The 13,817-nt window shown below is 42.4% G+C and overlaps 1 protein-coding gene across 6 annotated transcripts in view; it reads left to right on the forward strand.

The window, feature by feature from the left end:
• Positions 1-13,817, forward strand: part of ZNF584 (zinc finger protein 584) — a 36,139-nt gene that overhangs the window by 21,368 nt on the left and 954 nt on the right. For 3 of the 6 annotated variants that reach the window (XR_015244454.1, XR_015244459.1, XR_015244455.1), the window contains 2 exons: positions 3,655-3,795; positions 10,926-13,116. The gene's annotated coding sequence lies outside the window, so the exon portion shown is untranslated. Of the gene's footprint in view, positions 1-3,654; positions 3,796-10,925; positions 13,117-13,817 lie in introns of those variants that run through there. The other 3 variants (XR_015244456.1, XR_015244457.1, XR_015244458.1) reach the window with 3 other exon arrangements.

A 13,817-nucleotide genomic window follows, 5' to 3' on the forward strand; every position in this document is an offset into this window, starting at 1 on the left:
ACACCATCTTGCTCTGCAGATGCCCATAAGGGGAACCTCCTTCATCTCTTGGTGAGTGTCTCAGTCTGTTCAGTTGCTATAAGAAAATACCAGAGACTGGGCGGCTTAAGCAAGAGAAATTTATTTCTCCCAGTGCTAGGGACTGGGAAGTCCCGGACCCAGGTGTGGGCCAATTTGGTTCTTTGATGAGAGCTCTTCTGGCTTGTAGATGGCCATCTTTTTGCTGTGTCCTTACATAGTAGAGAAAAAGAAAGTTCTGGTGTCTCTATGCTTCTTATAAGGATGCTGATTCTGTAACAGAGGACTCACCCTCATCTAAATCTAATTACCTCCCAAAGGCCCTATCTCCGCACCATCAGATAGTAGTTTAGGACTTCAACACATAATTTTGGGAGATGCATTCAGTTCATAACAAGTCTCCTTAATATTGGTGATTTTCATTTTTTAAGCCAAGCTCTGGAACTTAATCATTTAGCACCTCAAGCCCTAAGCAGACCAATATAGCTAACTTACTGGGAGAAATGGAGAAGAGCCTAAAGAAAAGTTGGCTTTTAACAGTGAACAAGTAAGTATGTCCAGTAATTACTTGTTCGTTCACTCATTCCAGTTTTTACTGAGTATATGCATCAGGCCTGGTCATCAGAGCATATTCAACCCAAAGCTATAATGATGGGGGTCAAGGGTGGTCATGTGACCTGAGGTGCATTAATGAGAGGCATTCGAAGGACTTGCAAGGAATTGTGAGGAAAGGGGAACCCTCTTGTGGACCCTGGAGTTCATGCACCAGGATTTGGGAGTTGGGGCTGCCGGCAGCAACTTTTCCTCTTTAAAGAGATGCATGCCTGAAAACTAAGCCAAAAGAGGCAGCTGAGTGGAGATAAGAGACAAGCCCTTTTGATCTCACTGAGCCCTGCCTCCAGTTGTGCCTAAAGCTGTCCTGTGAGCTTGATGAATGAATCAATAATTTTATTTTGGCAAAACCACTTATATTTGGGTTTAAGTGCCCTGGAAGGAAAAGAGTTCTGCCTAACATGTAGTCCTTCCCTGCAGTGGTTCCCCCCACTACTCCTGCCAAGGACATCACAGGGCAGAGCCTCCTGGGGTACAGTACCCATGGACAGATCAAAGCCATGTCAGACATGAGGCTCAGATTCCACCAACCTAAAGGTCTATCAAGTGTTCACTTGCCTTCTCTGAGTTGCCCTTCCCCACTCCAGAAGCTCCCAGCAGCATGGCACCTGCACAAAGAAACTGGCCCCCTCCACCGGTATCACCACACGCAGCCCAGACCTCCCTCAGAGCAGCATGTCCATCTGTGGTTCCCATTTGGTTTAGAACAAACCAAACTCCTCATCCCCGCTTACAGGGCCTGCATGACCTGGTTTCCATGCCCTCCTCCTCCAGCATGGGCTAGAGTCTTCTCCTCGCTCTCAAATGCACCATCTCAGTCCTGCCTGAGGCCTCTGCCCTGAAGTTGCCTCTGTCCAGAATCCTCTTCCCCTGGAGTCACCTCCTCAGAAGTAGTGGTTGTAGTTTTCTGTCACCCCCCTATTTCATTTCCTTCGAACTCCAACCATTCTCTGCTATGGCCCTGTTCTCTGATCTGTTTGCACATTAAATCTCTGTATTGCACATCATATTGAGATAAAGTGTGTCTGCCGCAGGGCCTGACACACAGTAGGACCCCAGGAAATGGAATTTTTGTTGAGCTAGTATTTGGCTGCCCTGCAGGACTGTGCTGGGCTCAGACCACAGCCCCATCATCACAGCTGACTCTGGGGAGGGAGAGAGAAGGACACCATAGAAAAAGGTAGTAAATCCTTCTTTCTGCACTCAAGTAAGTTACCTGAGTCTGCTTACATGTTTATCTCATGCTATGTGAATTGCTACTGTATGCTGAGATTGAACTTGCCCATCAGGGAAGAAACACATAAGGGCATGGAGCTGACATTTTAGTAGGGGGATATAGACTGAAGTCCCCCACCCCAAATTCATGGATTAAAAACTAATGCCCAGTGTGGTATATTTGGCGGTGGGGCCTTTGGGAGGTGCTTAGGTCCTGAGAGTGGAGCCCTCATGAATTATATTAGTGCCCTCAGAAAAGAGATCCCCTGAGAACACCTTCCTTCCTTCCTGGAGTCTCACCAGACACTGAATCTCCTGCCACCCTGATCTTGGACTTCCCAGCCCCTAGTAATGCAAGAAATAAGTTTCTGTTGTTTGTAAGCTACCTGGTCTATGGTGGACTGAGACATGGGGAGACAGATACCCCTCAAGAAACCATACAACTGGCAACTATGACAGGGGCTATGAAAGGACATCCTTTAGGGTATCAACTGAGCCCCCTCGTGGTTCTCTGCATTTCAGGACCTCTGGGTTTGTCGTCATGTCTGTCTACTGGGAACTCAAGTGACTCTGCAATTGGCCTTTACCTTCTAGTGAAAGGAAGTTATCATGGCTTTTAGTCATCATGGCAGCTTCTTTTGTGTGGCTGTGATTTTGTTTTTATTTATTTGTTTATTTTATTTTTTTAATGTTTATTTGTTTTTGAGAGAGAGAGAGAGAGAGAGAGACAGTGCGAGTGGGGGAGGGGAAGAAAGAGAGGGAGACACAGAATCTGAAGCAGGCTCCAGGCTCTGAGCTGTCAGCACAGAGTCCAGCGCGAGGCTTGAACCCACGAACTGTGAGATCATGACCTGAGCCAAAGTCCGGTGCTTAACCGTCTGAGCCACCCAGGCTCCCCTGTGACTTTGTTTTTAATCAAATATTTAATGATTCTACTTTTTTGCAGTCCACAGAGCTTATTCAAATTCCACCAGTTTATATATGCACACAGATACGTGTGTGTGGTTCTATACAATTCTATCACGTGTAACTTCATGTAACATCACCTCAATCAAGATATGGAACTGCTGAAATACCACGACAACTTCCCTCATTCTACTCCTTTATAACAACCCCCTCATGTTTAACCCCCAGCAGCCACTAATCTGCTCACCTCTGTAGCTTTCTCATTTTTAAAAAGTGTTTATTTATTTATTTGGGGGTGGGGGAGGGACAAAGAGGGGGGAAAGCAAGAATCCTGAGCAGGCTTCACGCTGCCAGTGCAGCCCGATGCAAGATTCGAACCCACGAACCGTGAGATCATGACCTAAGCTGAAATCAAGAGTCAGATGCTTAACTGATTGAGCCACCCAAGCACCCCTGGAATTTTCTCATTTTAAGAAAAATGACTTAATGAGGTCCAATTTGTCATTTTTTCCTTTTATGAATTGTGCTTTTAAGGTCAAGTCTAAGAACGTTTCACTTGATCCTAAGTTCCCCCAATTTTCTCCTTAAAATGTTATAGTTTTGTTTTATATTTAAATCTATGATTCCTTTTGAGTGAGTTTTTTTACAAGGTGTGAAATTTAGGTAAGGTTTAATTTTTGTTTATTTACTTATATTTTACCTGTGGGCGTCCATTTGCTCCATTACCATTTATTTGTTAAAAGGCATGTTCTTCCTCCATTTAAGTTCTTTTGCATCTTTGTCAAAAATCAGTTGGGCCTTTATGTGTGGGTTCATTTGGTTCTTTGTTTTGTTCCACTAATCTATGTATCTATCACTCTGTCAGTACTAATGATTAATTTTAATATTTCCATTTCCCCATAGTTTGCACTGGGCGGACCTGGAGCCTGAGACCTAGAAGAGCAGCTGGATTTGCTGTAGTGTAATGTCACCCTTCATGGATGCCACCACATTCAGAGGTTCATCCCCATCTCTTCTCCATGCAGCAAAGTAAAATTCCCAAAGGTAACTGCAGATCCAGCCCCCTGGTTGCCCATTTCCCACAGGACCTGACCCTTCCTGTCCGGGGGCCCATCTCTGACGAGGGATGGCCTGAGGACTTCCATCAGAGATTTATCTTTTTTATGGACATTGTTGACTGTACATAGGACATTTGTCATGGATTTGTCCAGCCTTCAACTTACTCATCCCTGGCACATACCACCTTATACTGCTCTAGATTATATGATAACTTAGGTCTTTTTTTTTTTAATATAATTTTTTGTCAAGTTGGCAAACATACAGTGTATACAGTGTGCTCTTAGTTTTGGGGGTAGATTCCATGATTCATTGCTTACAACACTCAGTGCTCATCCCAACAAGTGCTCTCCTCAGTGCCCATCACCCGTTTTCCCTTCCCCCCGCCTTCCCCATCAACCCTCAGTTTGTTCTCTGTATTTAAGAGTCTCTTATGGTTTGCCTCCTTCTCTGTTTGAAACTATTTTTTCCCCTTCCCTTTCCCTATGGTCTTCTGTTAAGTTTCTCAAGTTCCACATATGAGTGGAAACATATGATATCTATCTTTCTCTGAGTGACATTTCACTTAGCATAATACACTCCAGTTCCATCCACGTTGTTGCAAATGGCAGGATTTCATTCTTTCTCATTGCCAAGTAGCATTCTGTTGTATGTGAACCACATCTTCTTTATCCATTCATCAGTTGATGGACATTTAGGCTCTTTCCATAATTTGGCTATTGTTGAAAGTGTTGCTATAAACATAGGGGTACATGTGCCCCTATGAATCAGCACTCCTGTATTCTTTGGATAAATTCCTAGTTGTGCTATTGCTGGGTCATAGGGTAGTTCTATTTTTTTTAGTTTTTTAATTAATGTTTTTATTTATTTTTGAGAGAGAGAGAGAGAGAGAGAGCATGAGTGGGGGAAGGGCAGAGAGGGAGGGACACACAGAATCTGAAGCAGGCTCCAGGCTCTGAGCTGTCAGCACAGAACCCGACGTGGGGCTCGAACTCATGAACCGGGAGATCATGACCTGGGCCGAAGTCGGATGCTTAACTGACTGAGCCACCCAGGCGCCCTGTGTAGTTCTATTTTTAGTTTTTTGAGGAACCTCCCCACTGTTTTCCAGAGTAGCTGCACCAGTTTGCATTCCCACCAACAGTGCAAGAGCGTTCCCATTTCTCCACATCCTCCCCAACATCTGTTGTTTCCTGAGTTGTTAATTTTAGCCACTCTGACCGGCATGAGGTGGTATCTCAGTGTGGTTTTGATTTGTATTTCCCTGATGCTGAGTGATGTTGAGCATCTTTTTAAGTGTCTGTCGGCCATCTGGATGTCTTCTTTGGAAAAATGTCTATTCATGTCTTCTGCCCATTTCTTCACTGGATTATTTGTTTTCAGATGTTGAGTTTGGTAAGTTCTTTATAGATTTTGGATACTAAGCCTTTATCTGATATGTCATCTGCAAATATCTTTTCCCATCCCGTCGGTTGCCTTTTAATTTTGTTGAATGTTTCCTTTGCAGTGCAGAAGCTTTTTATCTTGAGGTCCCAATAACTTCATTTTTGCTTTCATTTCCCTTGCCTTTGGAGATGTGTTGAGCAGGAAATTGCTGCAGCTGAGGTCAAAGAGGTTGTTGCCTGTTTTCTCCTCTAGGGTTTTCATGGTTTCCTGTCTCATATTTAGGTCATCCATTTTGAGTTTATTTTTGTGTATTTTTATGTTAATTGTGTGTGTGTATTTTGTGTACCCTTAGTCAAGGGTAAAACTGCAAACATTTATACCCATGGTCAGTATTCCTTTGGGGTAACTCATGACTTTTGAATATTATGGAAACAACAATATATCCCTACTTCCAATGGGGATAAAATTAAAAATGACTCCTATGTCCAAATTTTATTAGATGCAATACCTTTGCCAGCTGCTCTGGATATTATTAAGCTTTCCAGGCATTCCACACTCAACTCCTTGGAGGCCAAAAGAAAGCACCTCACTGATATTTCCACCAAAAATGCTGCTTGCAAGGAGGCCAGTAGCCAAACCTCTGTCTTGGTCCAAAGAGATGTTATCCCAAGTGATAATTTGGGTGGCGAGGAATGATCAGAAACACCCAAAGGAAAAACAGTATTGAAAATCTAATAATTGTTGGTTCAATAGTAATAGAGAACTTTGGTTTGGAGCAAATAACAATCCAGCTCTACCAGAAATTCTAAAATTCTCCCTACTTACAACTGTACATGCATCAAACCATTGGTTTACTGAGAAAATGACAACATTCATGAACCAGTTTTGGTTGGGAAATATTAATAAGGTCTCACAAAGTACCTACCTCACTCATCCCATCTGTCCAAAGTATACAGCTTCCCCATCTTGTGGATATAAATATATTTTAATCATGGTTTGTATGTTTTCTCACTGGATCAAAGCTTTCCCTTGTAGACAGGTCAGTCATTCTACCATGGCTAAAATTGTTTCAGAAGAGATTATCCCTACCTGGGAAAATCCCTCTCCAACTCTATAGTGCGAGGGGAACCCATTTCACTGGACAGGTGCTTTGACAACTCTGCACTGTTTAGCTGGTTTTACAAAACTTTCATTAGCATACCATCTTCAATCCTCAGGGTTAACTGAATGCACTAATAGCATGGTTAAGACTCAATTGGTAGGGAGTCTGAGTGGCTCAGTCGGTTAAACCTCTGACTTGATTTCAGCTCAGGTCATGATCTCACGATTTGTGGGTTGAGCCCCATGTTGAGCTCAGTGCTGACAATGCTCTCTCTCAAAATGAATAAATATGCTTTAAAAAAGAGTCAATTGGCAAAATTTACAGAGGTCTTCCAAATATTTTGGCTGAAAGCATAGTTGTTAGTCCTTCTAAACCTCAGATCCACCCCTTTGGGAACACAGACTCACCCTTTGAGATAGTCACAGGATGGCCAATGCATTTGGCCATGCCTCCTTTGATCCACAGTTGATAAAAGAACAAAGAACATATACTACAATATTGTAAAAGCCTAGTTGGTTCTATTAAAAGTAACCATGCTTCGGTAGAGCCATCTTTTCACAGTGCGCTCCTGGAAGACAATGACCTTAAGCATCACACCTTACAACCAGGAAAAGACTGCTCCAGAAAACTCTACTGCCTCACTGGAAAGGCCTTTATCAGGAACTTCACACCAAGTCTTGTGCCACCAAACTCCAGGCAATAGACTCTTGGATTTACATGATGGAGCTAAAGAAATAACCAAACCCGACTGGACCTGCACACCACCTATTAATCTGAAAGTAAAGATTTCCCAAAGTGAAGCAGACAACATCTGATGAGACAACTTTCCCAAGATGTTTGGATCTTGCATGCATTTTTTCTCACTGTTGCTTCTTCTCTCCCTTTTATGGGAAGAGAGGACCCCTGTCTGCATTTTCTAAGCCCTCACGAAAGGGGAAACCTCTTTTTTTGACTATGGCCTTTTGGAAACAGCCTCATTGTGATCCTGTGACAAATTAATTTTTCTCTTGCTTTTTCTGAAGGGTTAGAAGCTTCAGAATTCACAAAAATTTATATTTAATATATATATTAAAAATATATACACACACATATATGTGTACACACACACACACACACACACACACACACACATATATATATTTTTTAAGTTTAGTTTTTTATTTTGAGGGGGCAAGGGGCAGAGAGAGAGTGAAACAGAATCCCAAGCAGGCCCTGAGCTGGCAGCATAGAGCCTGATGTGGGGCTTGGACTTATGAGCTGTAAGATCATGACCTGAAGTCTTAAGTCAGATCCTTAACTGACTGAGCCACCCAGGCATCCCTTCACAAAATCTTTCTTTAATATGAACTATTAACCGATATTCAGAGATTCTTACTGAAATTCATGGTTTCTGAATTTAAAGTTTATAGGCTGTATTATCAATAACATATTTGGTTCCACACAGTTCTTTTGAGATAATGATACTGTTTTAAAACATCTTTGAAACTTTGCTGTTTTGCAAAAAGTTGATCAACTATTGCTTCATGTTTATACTTGCACTGTATCTTCCCAAATTCACTTGGTTAGTTCTTTCAATGTGCTCCTGCAGTATTCACTCTTCTGTTTTCATGGCCTCTCTTAATTGGAGACTTCCAGGAGGATACACACTCCAGGTATGCCTCCATAATGAGAGCTTTACTCCCCTGAGTCAGAAAGAGTGCCAATAAATATTTCAATTGGCTACTTTCAGACCCAAGGTCCTGGTTTAGAACTATCATACAATTTGGAATTATCATGTTACTTCCTCTGTTTTGTAAACTTAATAATTTTAAGTTTTGTATATCATTGCTGGTCAAACTTTTATAAGAATGATGTACCCAATAAAGAGATGATCTCCAGTATTTATGATCTTGGTAAATTTATATTATAGATGGGAAGTGTCTGGGAGTTCTCCCTCCTAACCTTCCATGTTAACTCAAATGTGGCCTTAAGTGGTTTCCAACTGGTTTCCACTTTCCCTCCAACTTAGGACATGACAACCAGGAAAGGTCCTTTTTCTGGCACTGAGTGACAAAACCACTAAAATCTGATCCTTGATCTGTGATGCTTTTAAGGAAAGATCTTGATCAAAAGGGGTAAATATGAACATTTATAAAGGAAACCTTATAAAATGGACTTGGGAGGTAGGAAGAGGACCCTCATGCCCTACCACTGTCATCAATGGCAGACCCAACAGGAAGAAACCAGTAGTTCATCATTCCAGCAGAAGAAAGGAGGATTTCCTTCCTGACATTGGCAAAAGCCCAGCCTAAGAGAGACATGAGAGACAGTCACAATCCAGTCAATGAGAAAAAAACACAACAAAACAATCCAGCCAATGAGAAGACACTACACCTTTGAGCTCCCAGTTTACCCCAATGGAATTTTGGTTTACAACAGCCCCTCCTAACTTCTCCTTTCTTATATAAAAAAGCCTCCTTTCCTTTGATCTCCAGAATTGGATAAAGTTTTGTCACAGCTTGCTCTAATCAATCGTAATTCTCTGCTATTACTGAATAAATCCATTTTTGCTGGTACTCTGCATTATAGGTAATATCATGAAACAGTTTTGCAAAAGTCTACTTTTTATTACAGCTACCTCCTTAGTTGTAGCAGAGCATCAAAAGTTCTGTAATGGTCTCTTATATGGGTTCCTATAGAGGTCCATAAGTAGAGCATTTTCCAAATCATACTGAAGTCATGCCTCAAAGCATACATACTATCAGTATTACTATTTTTTCTCATTATTTGTCTACTGGCAGGTGTGGATGAAGGCAATTAATTCATCAATGTGAACTGAATTTCTGGGAAAGACTTTTTTTTTTTTAATGTTTATTTATTTTTGAGACAGAGACAGAGCACGAGTGGGGGGGGGGGGCAGAGAGAGAGGGAGACACAGAATCTGAAACAGGCTCCAGGCTCTGAGCTGTCAGCATGGAGCCTGATGCGGGGCTCGAGCCCACGACCCGTGAGATCATGACCTGAGCCGAAGTCGGACGCTTAACCAACTGAGCTACCCAGGTGCCCCAAGACTTATTTCCTAAAAATGAATGATCTGTGATAGCCTTCTGGGCAAACGTCGGCTTCTGTTTTAAGTATGAACAATCAAGAAAAAAATAAATGAGGTTATACAAAAGAGTCTAAAAAAGTTCTGGGGGCACCTGGGTGACTCAGTCAGTTAAGTGTCTGACTCCTGATTTCATCTCAGGTTGTGATGTCACAGTTTGGTTTGTGAGTTCCAGCCCCACATGGGGCTGGGTGCTGATGGTGCTGATGGTGTGGAGCCTACTTGGGATTCTCTCTCTCTCTCTCTCTCTCTCTCTCTCTCTCTCTCTCTCTCTCTCTGCCTTTCCCCCACTTGCGTGCACTCTCTCTCTCACAATAAATAATTAAACTTTAAAAAGGCGGATGGTGGGGGGCGGTGCCTAATGGCTCAGTCTGTTGAGCATCAGTCCGACTTCAGCTCAGGTCATGATCTCATGGTTCACCCCACATGGGGCTCGCTGCTGTCATCACAGAGCCTGCTTGAGATTCTCTGTCTCCTCTTCTCTCTGCCCTTCTCCTGCTCGCGCTCTCTCTCTCTCAAAAGTAAACATTAAAAAAAAAAAAAAAATTCAAGGCGCCTGGGTGGCTCAGTCGGTTAAACATCCAATTTCGGCTCAGGTCATTATCTCGCGGTTTGTGAGTTCCAGCCCCGCATCAGGCTCTGTGCTGTCAGCTCCGAGTGTAGAGCCTGCTTCGGATCTGTGTCTCCCTCTCTCTCTGCCCCTCCCCACTTGTGCTATGTCTCTCTCTATCAAAAATAAATTAAAAATGTAAAAAAAAAAAAAGTTGTGTACAAGATGTCAACCAACAAAAATTCACTGAAAATTTAAGAAAATAAGCATATACTTGAGCAATGAGAATTCCAATTTGGGAGACACAGACTCAGGTATAAACTTGAATTGGATCCTAAAGAAGACAAAGAAGGGGTAGAGTTATACAGGCAAAAAGCTAGGTAGGAGTGTAGTAAATGTTCAGTTCCTCTAGGCAAACAGGGATTTAAATTAGGTTAACTGAGATTGGTAGAGTTAATATGCAAATGAGGGATTGAAACTTATTAAATCACATTGGCTTTTTTTGAAGTGAAGAATGTGGATGATTCAGGTGTCATGGTGAGGAGTAAATTAAGTCCAGGCTGAGAGCTTGCAGCTGACTAAAAAAAAAAAAATTTTTTTAAGTTCATGGTTTCCCCAGTGAGGATGTGCATAAGTTTCTCCTCCCTTATGCCTGACCCTGTTTAATTTAATTTAATCAATTAATTATGTGATGTATTTTGGCAGCTTGAACCTTTATTTTTAGTATTTTTTTTAAAGCATAATTATAGAGAGGTGGGTTGGGATGGGCTAGATGGGCGATGGGCATTAAAGAGGGCACTTGTTGGGATGAGCACTGGGTGTTATGTGTAACTGAGGAATCACTAAATTCTACTCCTTAAACCATTATTACACTGTCAACTAACTTGGATTTAAATAAATTAAAAATAATTAATTAATTTTAGAAAAGCATAACTAGAAACTTTCAATACGTAAATAATCCTAGCAAACCATTTAAAAGTGTTGTTGTTCCACAGGAATTTCACATCAGGTCCACCAGGACATCCAGCTCTGTGAGTAACCCCCCCCCCCCACATCCCCCCACCACCTGACTCTATTTTAAAAAGAGACCTTTTAGCCAGTCTTGTTTGCTCCATTTTGAAATCTCCTTTTACAAAGATGTAGTTAATGTTCTAACAGAGGTCCAAATAGTGGAGAGGTTTCTCCCCTTCAAGTTGGGGAAGAAAGTTGCTGGATTCAAGCTGCTATAGTGAGAAAAGTGATACATAAAAGGTTAAGACACCATGGGTACCCCAATATATCACTATGTTCTTTAATTCTTCTCATAACACTTACTAGAAATTGTCTGCTTTCAGCAAGATCATTTGTTTTTTAAAAATTTTAAAAATGTTTTTATTTATTTTTGAGACAGAGAGAGACAGAGCATTAGCAGGGGAGGGGCAGAGAAAGAGGGAGACACAGAATCCAAAACAGGCTCCAGGCCTGTGCTGTCCACACAGAACCTGATGCAGGGCTCAAACTCATGGACCCTGAGATCATGACCTGAGCAGAAGCCGGAAGCTTAACCGACTGAGCCACCCAGGCGCCCTTCAGCAAAATCATTTATATTTAGAATCCTGGCAGCCAAATATCTGTGAAGGCTGTTTTCTATATTTTGTGCTAAAAATTGAGTCTTTTTCTTGTAAATTGATAAATCATTGAAACATTTTACTTTTATAATAAAATTAAGAAGGTGGCATCTTCATTTTGTCAATTTTAACTTTTTCTTTTATCTGCAATTTGGTAGATAAAAGTGCTTTCAAATTATTAAATGTGGAGGATGCCAGACAAAAGTAATTTGTGCTATTATCCTTCCCTTCATAAAATGAAGGAGCAGGCATCCCTAGGTGGCTCAGTCGGTTAAGTGTCTGACTTCAGCTCAGGTCATGATCTCACAGCCTGTGAGTTCAAGCCCCGCATTGGGCCTGGAGCCTGCTTCGGATTCTGTGTCTCCCTCTCTCTCTGCCCCTTCTCTGCTCACACTCTGTCTCTGAAAAATAAATAATAAACATTAATATTCTTGGTTTGTTTTGTTTTGTTTTTGAGAGAGCGCGCGAGAGTGAGAGCAGGGGAGGGGCAGAGAGAGGGGGGAGAGAAGGATCCAAAGCGAGCTCTGCACTGACAGCAGAGATCCCGATGCGGGCCTCAAACTCATGAACCCTGATATCATGACCTGAACCAAAGTCAGATGCTCAACCGACTCAGCTACCCAGGCACGCCTTGTGTTAATATTCACTACTGTCACCAACTGGTTTTATTCTATAAAACTGATACTGTGTCCTGTGACCCTGAAGAATTAGCACTTCATATACTGGTCATAAAGAATCACTTTCCTTCCATAGATGTTATGGACTGAATGTCTGCATGTCCCCAAACTTCATATGTTTAAGCCCTAATCCCAGTGATGGTATCTAGACAAGAGGGCTCTGGGACATAATTAGGTTTATTTATTTATTTTTTAATGTTTTTTATTTATTTTAATTAAAATTTTTTTTAATGTTTATATATATGTGAAGGAGAGAGAGAGATGAAGTGTGAGTGAGGAGGGGCAGAGAAAGAGGGAGACACAGAATCCAAAGCAGGCTCCAGGCTCCAAGCTGTCAGCACAGAGCCCAATGCAGGGCTTGAACCCACAAACCGTGAGATCATGACCTGAGCTAAAGTTGGATGCCCAACTGACTGAGCCACCCAGGCACCCCCATAATGTTTATTTATTTTTGAGAGAGAGAGAGAGAGAAACAGAGAGACAGAGCTCAAGTGGGGGAGGGGCAGAGAGAGAGAAGGAGACACAGAATCCAAAGCAGGCTTCAGGCTCTGAGCTGTCAGCATAGAGCCCAATGTGGGGCTTGAACCCACAAACCATGAGATCATGACCTAAGCCCATGACCTGAGCTGAAGCTGGGCCCTTAAGCCACTGAGCCACCCAGGTGCCCCTGGGACGTAATTAGTTTTAGATGAGTTCATGAGGGTGGTGCTCCATAATGGGATTGGTGCCTTTGTGAGAAGAGGAAGAAAGGTCACACTCTCCTCTCTCTCCACCATGTGAGGACACAGCAAGAAAGCAAGCCACAGAGAGGGTCATCACCGGAACCCAAACATGCTGGCACTCTGATCTCTGACTTCCAGCCTCCAGAACTATAAGAAAATAAATATCTGTTGTTTAAACCACTCAGTCTATGGTATTTTGTTATTGCAGCCCAAGCTAAGTCATGTGACCTTTAAAATGATAAGAACACCTTGTTTAGCACTAGTCTTCAAGATCAATGATTTCAGAAAGACAAATATACCCTTGAGGTTTGAAACATTTGCACCTGTGGGTACAACCACGTAAGAAAACATAAGGGTAGCAGAGGGCTGGCATCAAAGAGAGAAGCTAACACCAAATTGGAGGAGGAAAAGTACAGCAGACTTAGAGGAGAGGAAAAGTTGGGAGAGGCTGAGAAGACTACAGAGGGTGTCCCTCATGGGGGGCGGGGGGTCACAGGCAAAGGTCCAAATTCAGGGAACTACTACTGGACAGAGCTCAGAGAAGAGCTATCACTAGTGAGGGCAGAATGTGCAGTGTCGGTGGATTGACAATGGACTGAAAGCACTGAAACTGCTAGGCCCCATATAGGCTGGTATCCAGAACAGCTATAAGGTTAGGGCCATGAGGCCTTTGCCTGGAGTGTTCTGGCATCGCTGGCAAAAATCTTCCTTCTCCAACAGACTGGCTGCTGTGTACTGAGCCCCAGTAGGAGACCAGGCTGTTCTAAGGAAGGTTCTTCACCCACAGAAGAATTCTTCACCCATGAATTGGGGGCCATTTATGAAATCTAACCATGGCCATTCACACAGTGTACAAAGGATTGAGATGACCAGTGTCTATC

This window comes from Puma concolor, chromosome E2, assembly GCF_028749965.1.
Source record: "Puma concolor isolate L17-30 chromosome E2, mPumCon1.1.hap2, whole genome shotgun sequence".
NCBI lineage: Eukaryota > Metazoa > Chordata > Mammalia > Carnivora > Felidae > Puma > Puma concolor.